Below are 22,045 nucleotides of genomic sequence, written 5' to 3' on the forward strand. Positions count from 1 at the left end.
CTTAAATGACCTTAATGTCCATCGCTAACTTTGGCTATGAGGTCCAGCAAAAATTCCAATTTCTTAGAATATAAGAGATGTTCTCATTATATTGCATCACTGATTGTAATTTTAACCAAGACACTAGCTATATCAGTACTGGGTATATACACAATAGATTTTATATCCTATCATATAATAGTTGTACAACCATGTTTATTGCTGATATATATATATATATGTATATATATATATGCATATTGTATATGTAATTGTACACATGTATTCATACATATGTATATCATTTTAATACACACGAACATATATATACATATATATATAACATACATATATATATATATGGATATGAATGTGGGTACAAATCATGAAGCTACAGAGTGGATCCTGAGGAGTAAGAGTTTTGAGGAAAGGAGTAGAGAGGTTAACAGAATCCATATTACATGAAAGTGTTAAGAGAACAAATGGGAGCAGAAAGATTTGAGCATGGCACAGAGTGAATTACAGAGAGTGACGGAGGACAAAGTTCACTCAAAGTAATATACAAAAATGCCACAATGAAATCTATTAATTTGCATGCTAATTCAAAGACAAGGAAATGAATATTTAGATTTTAATATTAGTATACATTAAACTTCTTTCCAAAATTTATTAAAAATCAGTATCAAAGAGAACAATTTTAGTGAATGCTTATATGTGTGGAAAAATGCAGAGAAAGATTTACTTGGTATACCCAGCTCCAGTTGATAATTCTACAACATAAGAAAACATTGCAAAGAAGAGGGCAGAACAATTGTAGAGTCAGAGGACCATGAAGTCTATAGCAAGATTATGTCTTCTTGATATGATAATAATGTTATACTCCTGAAATTTCAACAATAGTGCTACCAAAAAAGACCTGAACAATCAATACCAATTGAATTTCTGAGCTAGACGGGGGAAATCTCGTGGAGACTGTTTTAGTCTTTTCTATTTCTGTGATATGACATCATGACCAAGGAAATGTAAAAAAGGAAGTGTTTATTTACAGTTCACAGTTTCAGAATAATGCAAAAGCAAAATACCCAAACCAGAAAAATAAAATAAAACAACACCCTCCACGTGTTAGTTTGTTATACACTTGTTAATTTTTCCTGAACATGGGACCTTCCCAGAGTAGCTGCTGTATCAGAGTCAATTCGCTAGAGAAATCTGATTTCCACTCTCTCAGCTGTTAGAAGTAAAAGTTCAGTTATCACCTTTACTCTAGGGGCTAACTTTTCATTCACTCATTTTTTTAATATAAAAAATAAAATATAGTAAGATGAATTGAGAACTATTATATCCAAATTGGACAGTACAAATGAACCGAAAAAAATAACTCAAGAGAACAGACACGAATCAAAGACTTATTCAATTTTACCTGCAGGAATACTATAAAAACACTAAACTAGAAACAATCATATGTATGCACAGGACCTGATGTAGACATATTATGGGCCTGTGCATGCTGCTTAATCTCTTTGAATTAATGTAAGCTTTGCTTATATTGATTTAGAGGGCCTTGTCCTCTTGGGATCCTCCATCCTCTTTTGCTTATACATTCTTTCCACTTCCTCTTCCAGGAGATTCCCTGAACGCTAAGGGGAAAAAATTGAAATAAGCATGTAATATAGTCCTGAGTGTCCCAAGGTTTCTCTCTGTCACTCTCTCTCCATAATGTCTGCAATAGATCTCAGTATTTGTTCTACTTCTTCTATAGGAAGCTTCTCTGATGATTGCTGAACAAGGGACTGAGTGTAGCAGAACATCATTAGGAAATAGGTTATCACAATATTTTGTTTGTTTATTTGTGTTTTGTTTTGTAATATTTTGTTTTAAGCTAGGTCCCAGGGCTATCTAATCTTTGGATCTTGGTCACAAAAATGTCAAATATGAATCCTATCTCCTGTAATTAGCTTTATATCAAGTCAGTTATTAGATTCTCACTCCAATAATATTTGTAAAACCATTTTCTTGGCATACCTTTCAGGCAATAAGCATTTGTAGGTCAAAGGTTTTGTGGCTGGGTTCATGCTTATGTTTCTCCTTTGGTAGCATGTAGAGTATAGGGTCAAGGCTCTTTGTGGGCTTGTCTTTTCCACATTCAATGAATTGTGCAGGTGTTTTATTCAGCAATGGGGTTTTGATGTCAGTTTGGACAAGCAACCTACAGTCTTCAGAACAGCCTGTGTTTTGTTGTGAGATTATAGCGGGGGTTATTTTTGGTTAATAATTCAATTAAATGTATCTCAATTACAGTATGGAAATCTATGTTTGGTGACAAGAAATGAGCAACTGTGACTCAGTTTTCCCATTATTTAGCAATGTAACTTACATTTCCTTCATGAATATGTATATTTTAGGATGCTTATACTGTATTATTTTACATACTACCTCTCAAATGTCCCTTCGTTTTAGTTGTCTTTATTCTATTTCACCCCATACTCTCTTCTTTCTTCATTTCTGCTTGGTGCTCTCTTTCCATCTCCCCTCCACTATCTATTCATAAATATGAATTTCCCCTTTCTAGAGAGATCTATCTGTTCCCATTCCACATGTCCCTTTTTCTACTTTCCCTGTAGTTTTGTTGATTGATGATTGCTTGTCATTGACATCAGATGTAATATCCATGAGCCATAATTGCCTTTGTGGGAATGGGATGCTCAAGATAATATTTTCTACTCCAAATCATTTGCTTAAAAATTTCATGGTGTCATTGTTGATGTTGTATTTGAAAGAATGAGTAAAGCCATGTAGTGTAAATATACCATATTTTTGCTAACCATTTTTCATGAAGGATCATCTAGTTTGTTTCCAATTTATGGCTATTATGAACAGAGCTATAATTCAAGCTGTACGGGATCCAATTCCTTCTTCTGAACAATGTGGATATCATGTACATATTGTATGCATACTAAGAAACCAGCCAGGCACATATAAATAAATAATACTTAAAAACAGTAAAATCTCAACTATTTACAGAAATATGTGCCCTCGGAAGATCATAGCTTTTCCCTTTAAGTGAATATCTTACTGGACGTTTATAGAAGCTATGTGATTAGACAAATGAGTAAGATTTTTTTCTATTTATATGTTATCTCTGTATTGAAAGTCTTTCAATTAAGCTGAAATAAAAGAAAGTAAATTAATTTTTAATTACTTCACATAAGTTTTTTTTAACTGTCCAGTATGAAGCTGTAAATAATTAACTATTGATAAGGAAGTGAAAATAGTGTTAAGACCTGTGTTAGAGAGCTTGCATTCTCCTTGTAGAAGCTTACGTAATAGCTGTGCTTTCATTATCAGCCCATGAAGCTTGGAAGGCAGAACCAACACAACTTGGGCAAAGGTTCATGAAGTTTACTGGTCTAAGTAACAAAATTGTTGTTGCTGGTCTAGGAGTCGCATGTATTTTTTAGCACAATGTGAAAAATTATGATAGGAAAAGAATGAGATACAGGTAGTATAAAATCTCAGTCTGCCCACATTATGCATTTGCAACAGTATTTATTGACTATCAAGTACAGATACTGTTTTTAAAAGAAAGTTTTTAATGAACTCTCTAATGTATAGAAGTTCATTTTTCATTATTTTTAATTTACCTTTTATTAATACTAAAAGTCAATGCATTTTCTTAAGACAGTTAAACTCTTGATTCATTTTCTGAATACAAAATATGTACTTATGAATATTTGAAGTGATATATATAACATTATAAATTCTAAAAAATAATAGTAGTAAGAAATACAGACACTAGAATGATTTGAATGTTTACTCTTGAATGTTTTAATGAGAATATTTACATATTCATTTGTACTCTTTATAAATTTTGCAGACATAACCTTTCTGTGCTTATGTTTTTAAACTTATTTTACATTATTTAATATACATTCACACAATGTAGCATCTAAACATAAATATGAATTTGATACATGTCTATGCTGTGTAATTAATGATTTCTAACCTTTTTTAGTTTTAGGAAATTAATAATATAATTTTATTTTATTATAGCAAGACACTCATTTCTTTCTGTTTCATAGTCTTAGGGAACATTTGATTAAATGTGACAACAACAGTTGTATCATCATGCATCAGGGATATAACTTGCAATCTTTCAAGGCTTTTTCCAAACTCAATAGCAATCTCATACTGGAGATTAGTCCATGGAGTATAATCTGGTGAAGCTGGTGGAAATAAATCTAAAATAAATAATTGGTTATCTACAAGTTGAAAATCTGAGCATGTATATTTTATTATTACAAATATTTCAGAATAGTGATTAAAACACAATTTTGGGATCTTCTATCCTCAATAAATCTTTTACCTTCAGTTGAATTAATTGCTTCAATGAAATGGCCACTTTTATTTGGTAGGCAAAATTGATTCATTCCTAAAGAAAATTCATAAGTCAGACCAGAGTACACTGTGAATATTTTATAAGACCTGATAGAAAAGATAAACTATGACATAATAGCAGATTTAAACAGGGTAAACAACCCTATTTGGGAAGATTGTAATGTTTATTTTATTATGCATGATATTTTTTTGTATTTTTTTTTATTATTAACTTGAGTATTTCTTATATACATTTCGAGTGTTATTCCCTTTACCAGTTTCCGGGCAAACATCCCCCTCCCCCCTCCCCTTTCTTATCGGTGTTCCCCTCCCCACCCTCCCCCCATTGTCCCCCTCCCCCCAACAGTCTAGTTCACTGGGGGTTCAGTCTTAGCAGGACCCAGGGCTTCCCCTTCCACTGGTGCTCTTACTAGGATATTCATTGCTACCTATGGGGTCAGAGTCCAGGGTCAGTCCATGTATAGTCTTTAGGTAGTGGCTTAGTCCCTGGAAGCTCTGGTTGCTTGGCATTGTTGTACATATGGGGTCTCGAGCCCCTTCAAGCTCTTCCAGTTCTTTCTCTGATTCCTTCAACGGGGGTCCTATTCTCAGTTCAGTGGTTTGCTGCTGGTATTCGCCTCTGTATTTGCTGTATTCTGGCTGTGTCTCTCAGGAGCGATCTGCATCCGGCTCCTGTCGGTCTGCACTTCTTTGCTTCATCCATCTTGTCTAATTGGATGGTTGTATATGCATGGGACACATGTGGGGCACACTCTGAATGGGTGTTCCTTCTGTGTCTGTTTTAATCTTTGCCTCTCTCTTCCCTGCCAAGGGTATTCTTGTTCCCCTTTTAAAGAAGGAGTGAACCATTCACATTTTGATCATCTGTCTTGAGTTTCATTTGTTCTAGGCATTTTGGGTAATTCAAGCATTTGGGCTAATAGCCACTTATCAGTGAGTGCATACCATGTATGTCTTTCTGTGTTTGGGTTAGCTCACTCAGGATGATATTTTCCAGTTCCAGCAATTTGCCTACGAATTTCATAAAGACGTTGTTTTTGATAGCTGAGTAATATTCCATTGTGTAGATGTACCACATTTTCTGTATCCATTCCTCTGTTGAAGGGCTTCTGGGTTCTTTCCAGCTTCTGCCTATTATAAATAAGGCTGCAATGAACATAGTGGAGCACGTGTCTTATTTATATGTTGGGGCATCTTTTGGGTATATGCCCAAGAGAGGTATAGCTGGATCCTCAGGCAGTTCAATGTCCAATTTTCTGAGGATCCTCCAGACTGATTTCCAGAATGGTTGTACCAGTTTGCAATCCCACCAACAATGGAGGAGTTTTCCTCTTTCTCCACATCCTCGCCAGCATCTGTTGTCCCCTGAGTTTTTGATCTTAGCCATTCTCACTGGTTGTGAGGTGAAATCTCAGGGTTGTTTTGATTTGCATTTCCCTTATGACTAAAGATGTTGAACATTTCTTTAGGTGTTTCTCCGCCATTCGGCATTCCTCAGCTGTGAATTCTTTGTTTAGCTCTGAGCCCCATTTTTTAATAGGGTTATTTGTTTCCCTGTGGTCTAACTTCTTGAATTCTTTGTATATTTTGGATATAAGGCCTCTATCTGTTGTAGGATTGGTAAAGATTTTTCCCAATCTGTTGGTTGCCGTTTTGTCCTAACCACAGTGTCCTTTGCCTTACAGAAGCTTTGCAGTTTTATGAGATCCCATTTGTCAATTCTTGATCTTAGAGCGTAAGCCATTGGTGTTTTGTTCAGGAAATTTTTTCCAGTGCCCATGTGTTCCACATGCTTCCCTAGTTTTTCTTCTATTAGTTTGAGTGTGTCTGCTTTGATGTGGAGGTCCTTGATCCACTTGGACTTAAGCTTTGTACAGGGTGATAAGCATGGATCGATCTGCATTCTTCTACATGTTGCCCTCCAGTTGAACCAGCACCATTTGCTGAAAATGCTATCTTTTTTCCATTGGATGGTTTTGGCTCCTTTGTCAAAAATCAAGTGACCATATGTGTGTGGGTTCATTTCTGGGTCTTCAATTCTATTCCATTGGTCTATCTGTCTGTCTCTGTACCAATACCATGCAGTTTTTATCACTATTGCTCTGTAATACTGCTTGAGTTCAGGGATAGTGATTCCCCCTGAAGTCCTTTCATTGTTGAGGATAGCTTTAGCTATCCTGGGTTTTTTGTTATTCCAAATGAATTTGCAAATTGTTCTGTCTAACTCTTTGAAGAATTGGATTGGTATTTTGATGGGGATTGCATTGAATCTGTAGATTGCTTTTGGTAAAATGGCCATTTTTACTATATTAATCCTGCCAATCCATGAGCATGGGAGATCTTTCCATCTTCTGAGGTCTTCTTCAATTTCCTTCTTCAGTGTCTTGAAGTTCTTATTGTACAGATCTTTTACTTGCTTTGTTAAAGTCACTCCGAGGTACTTTATATTATTTGGGTCTATTATGAAGGGTGTCGTTTCCCTAATTTCTTTCTCGGCTTGGTTCTCTTTTGTATGGAGGAAGGCAACTGATTTATTTGAGTTAATTTTATACCCAGCCACTTTGCTGAAGTTGTTTATCAGCTTTAGTAGTTCTCTGGTGGAACTTTTGGGATCACTTAAATATACTATCATATCATCTGCAAATAGTGATATTTTGACTTCTTCTTTTCCGATCTGTATCCCCTTGATCTCCTTTTGTTGTCTGATTGCTCTGGCTAGAACTTCAAGAACTATATTGAATAAGTAGGGAGAGAGTGGGCAGCCTTGTCTAGTCCCTGATTTTAGTGGGATTGCTTCAAGTTTCTCTCCATTTAGTTTAATGTTAGCAACTGGTTTGCTGTATATGGCTTTTACCATGTTCAGGTATGGGCATTGAATTCCTATTCTTTCCAGGACTTTTATCATGAAGGGGTGTTGAATTTTGTCAAATGCTTTCTCAGCATCTAATGAAATGATCATGTGGTTTTGTTCTTTCAGTTTGTTTATATAATGGATCACGTTGATGGTTTTCCGTATATTAAACCATCCCTGCATGCCTGGGATGAAGCCTACTTGATCATGGTGGATGATTGTTTTGATGTGCTCTTGTATTCGGTTTGCCAGAATTTTGTTGAGTATTTTTGCGTCGATATTCATAAGGGAAATTGGTCTGAAGTTCTCTTTCTTTGTTGTGTCTTTGTGTGGTTTAGGTATAAGAGTAATTGTGGCTTCATAGAAGGTATTCGGTAGTGATCCATCTGTTTCAATTTTGTGGAATAGTTTGGATAATATTGGTATGAGGTCTTCTATGAAGGTTTGATAGAATTCTGCACTAAACCCGTCTGGACCTGGGCTCTTTTTGGTTGGGAGACCTTTAATGACTGCTTCTATTTCCTTAGGAGTTATGGGGTTGTTTAACTGGTTTATCTGTTCCTGATTTAACTTCAGTACCTGGTATCTGTCTAGGAAATTGTCCATTTCCTGAAGATTTTCAAGTTTTGTTGAATATAGGTTTTTATAGTAAGATCTGATGATTTTTTGAATTTCCTCTGAATCTGTTGTTATGTCTCCCTTTTCATTTCTGATTTTGTTAATTTGGACGCACTCTCTGTGTCCTCTCGTTAGTCTGGCTAAGGGTTTATCTATCTTGTTGATTTTCTCAAAGAACCAACTTTTGGTTCTGTTAATTCTTTCTATGGTCCTTTTTGTTTCTACTTGGTTGATTTCAGCTCTGAGTTTGATTATTTCCTGCCTTCTACTCCTCCTGGGTGTATTTGCTTCTTTTTGTTCTAGAGCTTTTAGGTGTGCTGTCAAGCTGCTGACATATGCTCTTTCCTGTTTCTTTCTGCAGGCACTCAGCGCTATGAGTTTTCCTCTTAGCACAGCTTTCATTGTGTCCCATATGTTTGGGTATGTTGTACGTTCATTTTCATTAAAATCTAAAAAGTTTTTAATTTCTTTCTTTATTTCTTCCTTGACCAGGTTATCATTGAGTAGAGCATTGTTCAATTTCCAAGTATATGTGGACATTCTTCCTTGATTGTTATTGAAGACCAGTTTTAGGCCGTGGTGGTCCGATAGCACGCATGGGATTATTTCTATCTTTCTGTACCTGTTGAGGCCCATTTTTTGACCAATTATATGGTCAATTTTGGAGAAAGTACCATGAGGAGCTGAGAAGAAGGTATATCCTTTTGCTTTAGGATAGAATGTTCTATAAATATCCGTTAGGTCCATTTGGCTCATGACTTCTCTTAGTCTGTCGATATCACTGTTTAATTTCTGTTTCCATGATCTGTCCATTGATGAGAGTGGGGTGTTGAAATCTCCCACTATTATTGTGTGAGGTCCAATGTGTGTTTTGAGCTTCAGTAAGGTTTCTTTTACATATGTAGGTGCCCTTGTATTTGGGGCATAGATATTTAGGATTGAGAGTTCATCTTGGTGGATTTTTCCTTTGATGAATATGAAGTGTCCTTCCTTATCTTTTTTGATGACTTTTAGTTGAAAATTGATTTTATTTGATATTAGAATGGCTACTCCAGCTTGCTTCTTCTGACCATTTGCTTGGAAAGTTGTTTTCCAGCCTTTCACTCTGAGGTAGTGTCTGTCTTTCTCTCTGAGGTGTGTTTCCTGTAGGCAGCAGAATGCAGGGTCCTCGTTGTGTATCCAGTTTGTTAATCTATTTCTTTTTATTGGGGAGTTGAGGCCATTGATGTTGAGAGATATTAAGGAATAGTGGTTATTGCTTCCCGTTATATTCATATTTGGATGTGAGGTTATGTTTGTGTGCTTTCATTCTCTTTGTTTTGTTGCCAAGACGATTAGTTTTTTGCTTCTTCTAGGGTATAGCTTGCCTCCTTATGTTGGGCTTTACCATTTATTATCCTTTGTAGTGCTGGATTTGTAGAAAGATATTGTGTAAATTTGGTTTTGTCATGGAATATCTTGGTTTCTCCATCTATGTTAATTGAGAGTTTTGCAGGATACAGTAACCTGGGCTGGCATTTGTGTTCTCTTAGGGTCTGTATGACATCAGTCCAGGATCTTCTGGCCTTCATAGTTTCTGGCGAAAAGTCTGGTGTGATTCTGATAGGTCTGCCTTTATATGTTACTTGACCTTTTTCCCTTACTGCTTTTAATAATCTTTCTTTATTTTGTGCATTTGGTGTTTTGACTATTATGTGACGGGAGGTGTTTCTTTTCTGGTCCAATCTATTTGGAGTTCTGTAGGCATCTTGTATGCCTATGGGTATCTCTTTTTTTAGGTTAGGGAAGTTTTCTTCTATGATTTTGTTGAAGATATTTAGTGGTCCTTTGAGCTGGGAGTCTTCACTCTTCTATACCTATTATCCTTAGGTTTGATCTTCTCATTGAGTCCTGGATTTCCTGTATGTTTTGGACCAGTAGCTTTTTCCGCTTTACATTATCTTTGACAGTTGAGTCAATGATTTCTATGGAATCTTCTGCTCCTGAGATTCTCTCTTCCATCTCTTGAATTCTGTTGGTGAAGCTTGTATCTACAGCTCCTTGTCTCTTCTTTTGGTTTTCTATATTCAGGGTTGTTTCCATGTGTTCTTTCTTGATTGCTTCTATTTCCATTTTTAATTCCTTCAACTGTTTGATTGTGTTTTCCTGGAATTCTTTCAGGGATTTTTGCGATTCCTCTCTGTAGGCTTCTACTTGTTTATTAATGTTTTCCTGTGTTTCCCTAAGTGTGTTCATGTCTTTCTTGAAGTCCTCCAGCATCATGATCAAATATGATTTTGAAACTAGATCTTGCTTTTCTGGTGTGTTTGGATATTCCATGTTTGTTTTGTTGGGGAATTGGGCTCCGATGATGGCATGTAGTCTTGGTTTCTGTTCCTTGGGTTCCTGCGCTTGCCTCTCGCCATCAGATTATCTCTAGTGTTACTTTGTTCTGCTATTTCTGACAGTGGCTAGACTGTCCTATAAGCCTGTGTGTCAGGAGTGCTGTAGACCTGTTTTACTCTCTTTCAGTCAGTTATGGGGACAGAGTGTTCTGCTTTCGGGCGTGTAGTTTTTCCTCTCTACAGGTCTTCAACTGTTCCTGTGGCCCTGTGTCTTGAGTTCACCAGGCAGCTTTCTTGCAGCAGACAAGTTGGTCTTACCTGTGGTCCCGAGGCTCAAGTTTGCTCGCAGGGTGCTGCCCAAGGGCTCTCTGTGGCGGCAGCAACCAGGAAGACCTGTGCCGCCCCTTCCGGGAGCTTCAGTGCACCAGGGTTCCATATGGCCTTTGGTGTTTTCCTCTGGCGTCTGAGATGTATGTACAGAGAGCAGTCTCTTCTGGTTTCCCAGGCTTGTCTGCCTCTCTGAAGGTTCAGCTCTCCCTCCCACGGGATTTGGGTGCAGAGAACTGTTTATCCGGTCTGTTTCCCTCAGGTTCCAGAGGTGTCTCAGGCAGGGGTCCTGCTGCTCCTGGGCCCTCCCCCACAGGAGCCCAGAGGCCTTATACAGTTTCCTCTTGGGCCAGGGATGTGGGCAGGGGTGGGCAGTGTTGGTGGTCTCTTCCGCTCTGCAGCCTCAGGAGTGCCCACCTGACCAGGTGGTTGGGTCTCTTTCCCACAGGGTCTGGGAGCAGAGAGCTGCTGCAGGCCGGGATCCGCGGGCTTGGGACCTCCGGCAAACACAGGACTTGCCCGGTCCTAGATGAACTCTGCCTCTGTGTGTCCCGATCTCACCAGGCAGCTCTCTTGCAGCAGTCAAGTTGGTCTTACCTGTGGTCCCGAGGCTCAAGTTTGCTCGCGGGGTGCTGCCCAAGGGCTCTCTGCGGCGGCAGCAACCAGGAAGACCTGTGCCGCCCCTTCCGGGAGCTTCAGTGCACCAGGGTTCCAGATGGCCTTTCATGCATGATATTTTTATGCATAGTTTAATCACACTGTTATTCTAACATCAATTGGGGGTCCTTGGAAGAACTATAAGATTATTTACTAGATAAACAATGGTATTTTATTAATATTTTTAAATAAATGTCTATATATTATTTGTATAATCACATCCATTCTTTGGTTAATTTGAGAGTTAAACCCAGATATAATAGTTTTCTATAATAGTTTTACATTCCGATTGACCCCTCCCCCTCCCCTTCTATATTGGTGTTCCCCTCCCAATCCTCCACCCATTACCGCTCTCCTCCCAACCATCCAGTTCACTGGGGGTTCAGTCTTGGCAAAGGGCAAAGACAAAGGACTTCCCATTCCTCTGGTGCTCTTACTAGTGGCTTAGTCCCTGGAAGCTCTGGTTGGTTGGCATTGTTGTTCATATGGAGTCTCAAGACCCTTAAACCTCTTTCAGTCCTTTGTAAGATTCCTTCAACTGGGGTCCCGTTCTCAGTTCAGTGGTTTGCTGCTGGCATTCGCATCTGTATTTGCTGTATTCTGGCTGTGTCTCTCAGGAGAGATCTACATCCGGTGGCTGTCAGCCTGCAATTCTTTGCGTCATCCATCTTATCTAGTTTGGTGGCTGTATATGTATGGACCACATGTGGGGTAGGCGCTGAATGGGTTTTCCTTCTCTTCTAAATTTTCCCTCCCTATTCCCTCCCAAAGGTATTCTTATTCCCCTTTTAAAGAAGGAATGAAGCATTCACATTTTGGTCATCCTTCTTGAGTTTCATGTATTCTGTGCATCTAGGGTAATTTGAGCATTTGGCCTAATATCCACTTATAAATGAGTGCATACCATATGTGTTTTTCTGTGATTGGGTTACCTCACTCAGGATGACATTTTCCAGTTCCATCCATTTGCCTATGAATTTCATAAAGTCATTGTTTTTAATAGCTGAGTAATATTCCATTGTGTAGATGTACCACATTTCTGTATCCATTCCTCTGTTGAAGGGCATCTGGGTTCTTTCCAGCTTCTGGCTATTATAAATAAGGCTGCTATGAACATAGTGGAGCACGTGTCTTTTTTATATGTTGGGGCATCTTTTGGGTATATGCCCAAGAGTGGTATAGCTGGGTCCTCAGTTAGTTCAATGTCCAATTTTCTGAGGAACCTCCAGACTGACTTCCAGAATGGTTGTACCCATCTGAAATCCTACCAACAATGGAGGAGTGTTCCTCTTTCTCCGCATCCTTGCCAGCATTTGCTGTCACCTGAGTTTTGATCTTAGCCATTCTCACTGGTGTGAGGTGAAATCTCAGGGTTGTTTTGATTTGTATTTCCCTTATGATTAAAGATGTTGAACATTTCTTTAGGTGTTTCTCAGGAATTCAGTATTCCTCAGCTGTGAATTCTTTGTTTAGCTCTGAACCCCATTTTTAATAGGGTTATTTGTCTCCGTGCAGTCTAACTTGAGTTCTTTGTATATTTTGGATATAAGTCCTCTATCAGTTGTAGGATTGGTAAAGATCTTTTCCCAATCTGTTGGTTGCTGTTTTGTCCTAACAACAGTGTCTTGCCTTACACAAGCTTTGCAGTTTTATGAGATCCAATTTGTTGAATCTTGATGTTAGAGCATAAGCCTTTGGCGTTTTGTTCAGGAACTTTTCTCCAGTGCCCATGTGTTCGACATTCTTCTCCAATTTTTCTTCTATTAGTTTGAGTGTATCTGGTTTGATGTGGAGGTCCTTGGCCACTTAGACTTAAGCTTTGTACAGGGTGATAAGCATGGATCGATCTGCATTCTTCTACATGCTGACCTCCAGTTAAACCAGCACCATTTCCTGAAAATGCTATTTTTTTTTCATTGGATGGTTTTGGCTTCTTTGTAAAAAATTAAGTGACCATAGGTGTGTGGGTTGATTTCTGGGTCTTCAATTCTATTCCACTGATCTATCTGTCTGTCTCTGTACCAATACCATGCAGGTTTTATCACTGATGCTCTGTAATACTGCTTGAGTTTAGGGATAGTGATTCCCCCAGAAGTCCTTTTATTGTTGAGGATAGCTTTAGCTATCCTGGGTTTTTTGTTATTCCAGATGAATTTGCAAATTGTTCTGTCTAACTCTTTGAAGAATTGGATTGGTATTTTGATGGGGATTGCATTGAATCTGTAGAGTGCTTTTGGGTAAAATTGCCATTTTTACTATATTAATCCTGATAATCCATGAGCATGTGAGATCTTTCCATATTCTGAGATCTTCTTCAATTTCTTTCTTCAGAGGCTTGAAGTTCTTATCATACAGATCTTTCACTTGCTTGGTTAAAGTCACACCAAGGTATTTTATATTATTTGGGAGTATTATGAAGGGTGTTGTTTTTCTAATTTCTTTCTTGGTTTGTTTCTCTTCTATGTAGGGGAAGACTACTGATTTATTTGAGTTAATTTTATACCCAGCCACTTTGCTAAATGTGTTTATCAGGTTTAGTAGTTCTCTGGTGGAACTTTTAAGATCACTTAAGTATACTATCATATCATCTACCAATAGTGATATTTTGACTTCTTCTTTTCCAATCTGTATCTCTTTGAGCTCCTTTTGTTGTCTGATTGCTCTGGCTAGAACTTCAACAACTATCTTGAATAAGTAGGGAGAGAGTGGGCAGCCTCGTCTAGTTCCTCATTTTAGTGGAATCGCTTCAAGTTTCTCTCCATTTAGTTTAATATTAGCTACCAGTTTGCTGTATATGGCTTTTACTATGTTTATGTATGGGCCTTGAATTCCTATTCTTTCCAGGACTTTTATCATGAAGAGCTGTTGAATTTTGACAAATGTTTTCACCAAATGAAATCTAATGAAATGTTCATGTGGTTTTTATCTTTCAGTTTGTTTATATAGTGGATTACGTTGATGGTTTTCTGTATATTAAAACATCCCTGCATGCCTAGGATGAAGCCTACTTGATCATGATGGTTGATTGTTTTGATGTGCTCTTGGATTCAATGTGAAAGGTTTTATTGAGTATTTTTGTGTCGATATTCATAAGAGAAATTGGTCTGAAGTTTTCTTTCTTTGTTGGGTCTTTGTGTGGTTTAGGTTTAAGAGTAATTGTGGCTTCATAGAAATTCTTCAAAAAGTTGCTTTTGAATGTTATTTATTTTCACAAAATAAATTTTATACTTTAGTTGTGATATATAGGATATGCTAGATAAATCATTTGCATATATTTATTCAAATATTTAAAATTTTATGTGTTTGCATATATGTGTGTGTGTTGTGTTTATGTATAAATATGTTTGCATGAGTCTTTTGGTGTATCTGTGTGTCGATGCATATTTGTTGTCAAGAGGTTACACTGAGTGTCTTCTGTCAACTTTTAGTTATTTGTTAGTGTTTCAATGAACCACTAACCTATATATTATCAATTCTACATGGTATTACATGCTAATAAATCCATTTAATAATTTTAATATATTTTATGTTTCAGTTAATATTACTTTATTTTATATTATTAATATTAATAATATATTAAAAGATGTAAGTTTTTTACATTATATATACGTATATATATGTATATCACATAATAACATATATAAAATAAAATATCCAGAATGGTTAAAATAAACTACTGGATAGTCTAACGTTAATGAATCACAAGAAAATAACTTTAAATCCAACCTAAAGTTAATGATAGAAGCATTTAAAGAGGAAATGAATAAATCCCTTGATGCAATATAGAAAAATATATTCAAATATAAGGTAAAAATGAATTAAAGTGTTCAGGACATGAAAATGTTAATAGAATCAATAAGGAAAATACACTGTCAGTAAATCCTACACATGTAAATCTTGGAAACTACAGATGTAGCCATGACCAACAGAGTATAAAACATGCAAGAAATAATATGAGGCATAGAAGATATGACAGAAGAAATTGATACACACTTAAAAAGAAAATGTTAAATAGGAACATTTCTGACAATAAAATCCTAGAAACCCGGAACATTTTTGAAAATACCATATCAAAGAATAAAAGAGATAAAAGAAGGAGAATATTCCAAGTCCAAATCCCCCAAAAATATTTGCAACAAATTGTAGAAGAAAGCTTTTCAACATTTTGAAAGAGATATCTATAAACTTACGAGAAGCTTTCAGAACACCAAATTGAACCAGAAAAAATCATTCTACATAATAAAACACTAAATGTACAGAACAAAGATAGAATAATAGAAGCATCAAGGAATAAACAGCAAGTAAAACAGAAATAGAGAACTATTATAAGCATACATGACTTCTCGATAAGACTCTAAAATCCAGAATTGCCTGTGTTTGCAGTATTTAAGAGATCACAGATCCAAGGCCTAGTTTTATCATTAGCAAAACTTTCAAATAAGATAAAAAGAGAAGACAAGACATTCTATTACTGATCCAAAATTTCCAAAGAACCTATCCACAAGTACAGCCATTCAGAAGATATTAGAAGGAAGATACCAACCCAGGCAGATTAATTACAGACAAGAAAATACAGGAAATAGATTATTCCACACCAGCCAAATTGTAAAATGTAACACATACACACACACACACACACACACACACACACATATACACACTCTACTACTACTACTACCACTACCACCAATATAAAAATAACAGGAATTAAAAATCATTGTTCATTAATATCTTTCAATATCAATGGACACAGTTATGCAATAAAATCACAGATGGATGCAAAATTAGTATCCACTATTCTTCTTCATACAGAAAACACACCTCAGCATCAAAGACAGATATTGTCTCAGAGTAAAGGTCTTGGGGAAAATTTTCCAAACAAATGGACATAAAAAGCAAGCTGGAGTAGTTATTCTAAAGTCTAAAAAAATATAGTAAACAAAAATTAATAATCAAAAGATACGAGGAAGGACACTCATATTCATCAAAGAAAAATTCCAAGAATATCGATTTGGAATATCTATGCCCCTAATGCAAGTGTATATATACTTGTCAAATGTACTTATGATGCTTAAATCAAACATTTAACTCCATATACTATAGTAGGACTTTAACAAACCAATCTTGCCAATATAGAGGTCATCCACACAGAAACCAGATAAGGAAACTAGCATGTTATGAATCAAATGAACCTAACATATATACAGAACATTTCACCCATACACTAGAGACTATAACTTCTCAGCACCTCACAAAATCTTCTCTAAAATTGAACATGTATTCTTTTTCAAAGAAAGTCCCAAAAAGATAACAAGAATATTGAAATAATCCCATGTATGTTATCAGAACAATATGGATTAAATGGACTTCAACAAAGCCAGAGACAACAGAAAGCCTACAAACCCATGGAAACGAAACAACTCTTTATTCAATAGCCAATGGTTCCATAAAGAAATTAAAGACTTTCTAGAATTCAGTGAAAATGAAAGCTCAACATAGACAAAATTAAGGGACATAATGAGACCAATGCTGAGGAAAGTTCATATTACTAAGGACATTCATAAAGAAGTCATGAGATCTCTTACAAGCAACTTAACAACACACTTGAAATCCCTAGAACTAAAACAAGCAAACACACGCAATAATAGTTGAATGCAGAAAATAGACTTACGGGGTCACATGCTCTTTTCTTCGGACTGAGGAAATCAGGCAGCATCGCCCTTACTCTGAGCAAAGAACTGTGGGCAGAGGCAGTCTGGGTTAGGACTGGGAGGCAGATATTTTGCTGTGTTCAATTCGAAGTCAAGGGTGCAAAAATGCAGAGCAATTAAAAACTTTAACTTGGAGAAGCAGAATGATACTCCAAGGAAACACCATCAACATCACCAGCAGCAGCAACAGCAGCAGCAGCAGCAGCAGCAGCAGCAGCAGCAGCAGCAGCAGCAGCAGCAGCAGCAGCAGCAGCAACCACCCTCACCAATACCCTCACCACCACACAGCAGGCCAGCAGCCAGAATGAAGGCTTGACTATTGACCTGAAGAATTTAGGAAGCCAGGAGAGTAGACCTTTACCCAACTTAGGCATCTCTATGTGGGCAATCTTCCCCCTTACATGAATGAGGAGGACATGAGGAAACTCTTTGAGAATATGGAAAAGCAGGAAAAAATTTCATGCCTTGGAAACACTAACCCTAGCAGAAATTGCAGCAGTGGAGCTGGACAATATGCCACTCCATGGAAAGCAGCTGCGACTGTGCTTTGCTTGTCATTGTACATCCCTTATGGTTCGCAACCTTACTCAGTATATGTCCAACAAACTGCTGGAAAAACCTTTTTTGTGTTTGATCAGGTGGAGAGGGCTGTAGTCATTGTAGATCAAGGACAAATGCCCTCCGGGAAAGGCACTGTTGAGTTTTCAGGAAAGTGAGCTTCTTGGAAAGCTCTGGACAGATGAAGTAAAGGTTCCTTCTTACTAACCACATTTCCTTTGCCTGTGACTGTGGAGCCTATGGACCAATTAGATTATGAAGAAGGATTTCCGCATATATATATACATACATACATATATATATATATATACATATACATATATACAATTTCACAAGGAAAGAGAAAAGCCACCCAGAATTGCAAAGTCTGCATCCTTTGAATATGAGTATGCCATGCACTGGAAGGCACTCACTGAAATGGAGAATCAACAGCAGGACCAGAACAACATGGAGGCTCGTGCGAAGCTGGAGATGGAGATGGAGGCAGCACGACATGCGCACCAGGTTATGCTATAGAGGCAGCATTTGATGAGACATCAAGAAGAGCTTTGAAGAACGGAGGTGCTGCAGAACCAAGAGGTTCAGAAATGAAAGCAGTTAGAACTCAGGCAAGAAGAGGAATGCAGGCACCAAGAGGAAGAGATGTGGCAACAACAAGAAGAAATGATGCGACGGCAGGAAGAATTGAAGGGAACCTTCCTTGATGTGAGAGAATAAGAGATATGGAATTGCCAAATGGCTGTGGGAGGTGCTACGGGCATAAACAATAGACGCCATGCCCCCTGTTCCTGTGCCACCTATTACTCCAGCTTCTCCAGGACCTGCTGCTATGATTCCAGACGGAACCCTTGGATTGACCCCACCAACAACTGAACGTTTTGGCCAAGCTGCTACAATGGAAGCAATTAGAGTAATTGGTGGAACTCCTGCATTCAACTGTCAAGGTCTGGGAGCTGAATTTGCTCCAAATAAACGCCACCAATATTAGATAAAGCTGCATTGTCTAGTTTGTTGCAGCCCTTAAAAGAAAGGCCCTTTTTGGACTAGCCAGAATTCTACCCTGGAAAAATGTTAGGGGTTCTTCCCAATAGATAAGTCTATCCTGATTGTTCATACCAGGGAGTATGCTTGAAGGCAGATGGGAAAGAGAGGTGTGGTATTTAACAAATCAAGTTGGCGGTATAATGCATGATCAAGTCTGTCTGGTGCATTCCTGACATATGTGGGTTGTTGAGGATCTGGAGATCCATAGGAAAACGGACTCAGAGTTCCATTAATCTTGATTACTCCTCCTCCTCCTCCTCCTCCTCCTCCTCCTCCTCCCCCTCCTCCTCCTCCTTCTCTCTCTCTCTCTCTCTCTCTCTCTCTCTCTCTCTCTCTCTCTCTCTCTTTAACTTTTCATCTTTATTCCTCTCAACCCCAGAGACACTGCCATGTATACCACAACATCCTCCAATGACCCAGCCCAAGTCCTCCATTCACTCCCAGGTGAGAATTCAGACAAATGTCCACAGAGGTTACAGCATACATACAGCATATATGACCCCTTAATGTCCTAAGGAAGACATTTTCTCTTAGAGGTTTTCATTTTCGTATATCTTAAAAGAAATCTTGTGTAAACTTGCTTCCATCTTCTTTTTGGGTAAGGACTACAGTTTCTTTTGTCTGCTGTTGCTCTCCACAGCTTTTCTTGATAGGCCTAGTACAATCTTAGGAACAGGGCTTCTGTGTGTTGAAGGTCTGACAGTAGCTCTTAGTCTTGCCTATCTTAGGCAGTGATACTAACAGACAGTATGAACCAAATAGATTTAACATACATCTATAGAACATTTCATCCTAAAACAAATGAATATACTTTTTTCTCAACACCTCATGGTACCTTCTCTGAAATTGACCATATAATCAGTCACAAAAGATGCCTCAACAGATACAAGAAAATTTTAATAATCCCACACATCATATCAGATCCCCATAACTAAGACTGGTCTTCAATAACAGAAAAACAAAATCCCAGAGTAATCCCACTTATCCATGGAAGCTGAATATTCTATTCAATGAGAACTTGGTCAAGAAAAAAATAAAATATGAAATTAAAGACTTTTTAGAATTTAATGAAAATTAAGGCACAACATGCCATGCCAAAACTTAATGGACACAATGAAAGCAGTGCTAAGGGGAAAACTCATAGCTCTGAGTGCCTACAAAATAAAAACTGGAGAGAACATATACTCACAACTTCACAGAACACCTGACAGTTCTAGAACAAAACGAAGCAGGTGCACCTAAGAAGAGTATATGACAGGAAATAATCAACCTCAGAACTGAAATTCAACCAAGTAGAAACAAAAAGAACCATACAAAGAATCAATGAAATCAGGATTTGGATCTTTGAGAAAATCAGCAAGATAGATATCCCTTATCCAGATTAACCAGAGGGCACGGAGACATTATCCAAATTAAAAACATCAGACATGAAAGGGGAGACCTATAGACAGAAACTGAGGAAATTCAAAAATTATTAGATCCTACTGCAAAAGTCTAGACTCAACAACCTGGAAAATGTGGATGAAATGAACAGTATTCTAGACAGATACCAGGTACCAAAGTTAAACCAGGATCAGATAAATCATCTAAACAATTCTATAACCCCTAAAGGAATAAAAGCAGTCATTAAAAGTCAGTCAACCAAAACAGCCCAGAACCGGGATGAGTTTAGTGTGGAATTCTATCAGACCATCAAAGTAGACAGAATACTATTACTCTTCAAACTATTCCACATAATAGAAACAAAAGGAACACTACCCAATTCATTCTCTGAAGCCACAGTTATGCTTATGCCTAAACCACATGAAGATACTTTAAAGAAAGCGTTCAGACCAATTTCCCTTATGAATATTGATGCAAAAATACTCAATAAAATTCTCACAATCAAAATCCAAAAATAGATCATAATGATCGTTCAACATGATCAAGAAGTCCTCATCCCAGGGATGTAGGGATGGTTCAATATATGGAAATCCCTAGACATAATCCACTATATAAACAGACTCAAAGAAAACAAAACCCACATGATCATCTCATTAGCTGCTGAGTAAGCATTTGACAAAATTCAACACCCCTTTATAATAACGTAACAGTCTTGGAAGATCAGGAATTCAGGGCTCATAGCAAAACATAGGTTGAGACCAAGCAACTGCTAAAGCAAAGGGGAAAACAAAGGAAGACAAGACCAAAAATAAGCAGTCATTAACTCTTGAGTGGCCCGATAATATGAACTTAGGAATAACCATGAGATTTTGGGATATAGCAGTCTTTTCAGTAAGTACATTAAGTGGAATTATGAAACAGAAGCCCAATTCAAATGTCAAATTAGTCATGAAAAATAAGGAAAAAAGAATTGCTGAGTCTGTGATTTTGCAGGTCACCAAATATTTTCAACATTTTTCAGAATTAGTCAGTAGCTTGATTTTATAATGTTCCATGCTGATTATATTATGTTACATTATTTCATAGAAGAATATTTAGAGTCCTACAGAAATTAAAGAAATTCCTTCCTTCTGCAAAGCCAGGTTTCATTTTAATTATTCTTTAAAATACTTAAGTCAAATACACACACACACACACACACACACACACACACACACACACACACACACACACACACCCCGCACAAAACCAAAGTTTAAAACCAAACTTTAAAACGTAATTCAATAAAACAAAATGTAATAGAAGGCTTATATTATGGTTGTAGAGAGAAGCAAGGGTAGAAAATTAAATACATGGTGGGATAAGTATCTCAAAACGTTTCTAAAATTTCATGTGAAAATTAACTATAATAAAAGCTTCCACAGGATAGCAAACAGAAAAATTATAGCAAAGAATGAAGTGTGTGTGTGTGTGTGTGTGTGTGTGTGTGTGTGTGTGTGTGCTGCTAGTTCTACTGACTTCAAAACATTGCAGACTACTACCATTGTCGTTTGTTATGAAAAAAACTGATGAAGATACTGTATGAGTCCTGGAACTTGAAGGGGTCTTCCTGGTACTTACCTGAATTCTTCACTCATAATGTATAGTGTCACAGTGCAGGAAGGTTTATACATTTGCTTCTGCAGGAGAAATAATCATCAATCATATGAAACAGTGATCCCTATGAGCTAAAATCATGATTATTAAGCAAGATATGCCCAGGCATTGTGAGATTAACCATTTTCTTGATTGATTTGCAATGCATCTCATAAACTGAAATCAAATCATGATATCATTACTGGGTCAAGATCATTTGACTAGGTATTCCCTAGAGAAGGACCATTCTGCTGGGAAATAAATACAGTTTAAACAACTTCTAATCGTTTTTTGGTTGATTGGTTGGTGGTTGTTGTTGTTGTTACTGTAGTTGTTGTTTTGCTTTGTTTCCCAGATAGGGTTTCTCTGGGTAGCCTTGGCTGTCCTAAAATCACTTTGTAGAGAGGTTGTCCTCAAACTCAGGTATCTGCCTGTCTCCAAAGTGCTGGTATTAAAGGTGTGTGCCACCTGGCTGCCTTTCTATCATATTAATAGATCAACATGTCTCTCAACCTGCTTCAGATAAGCTTCTTTATTCAGTGTATAGTGATTAACTAAGAGAT

The 22,045-nt window shown here is 37.3% G+C and overlaps 1 pseudogene; it reads left to right on the top strand.

The window, feature by feature from the left end:
- Positions 1–483: 483 nt before the first annotated feature.
- On the top strand, positions 484–18,408 carry Nono-ps9 (non-POU domain containing, octamer-binding, pseudogene 9; annotated as a pseudogene).
- Positions 18,409–22,045: the final 3,637 nt, after the last annotated feature.

This window comes from Rattus norvegicus, chromosome 15, assembly GCF_021556685.1.
Source record: "Rattus norvegicus strain SHRSP/BbbUtx chromosome 15, alternate assembly SHRSP_T2T, whole genome shotgun sequence".
Taxonomy (NCBI): Eukaryota; Metazoa; Chordata; class Mammalia; order Rodentia; family Muridae; genus Rattus; species Rattus norvegicus.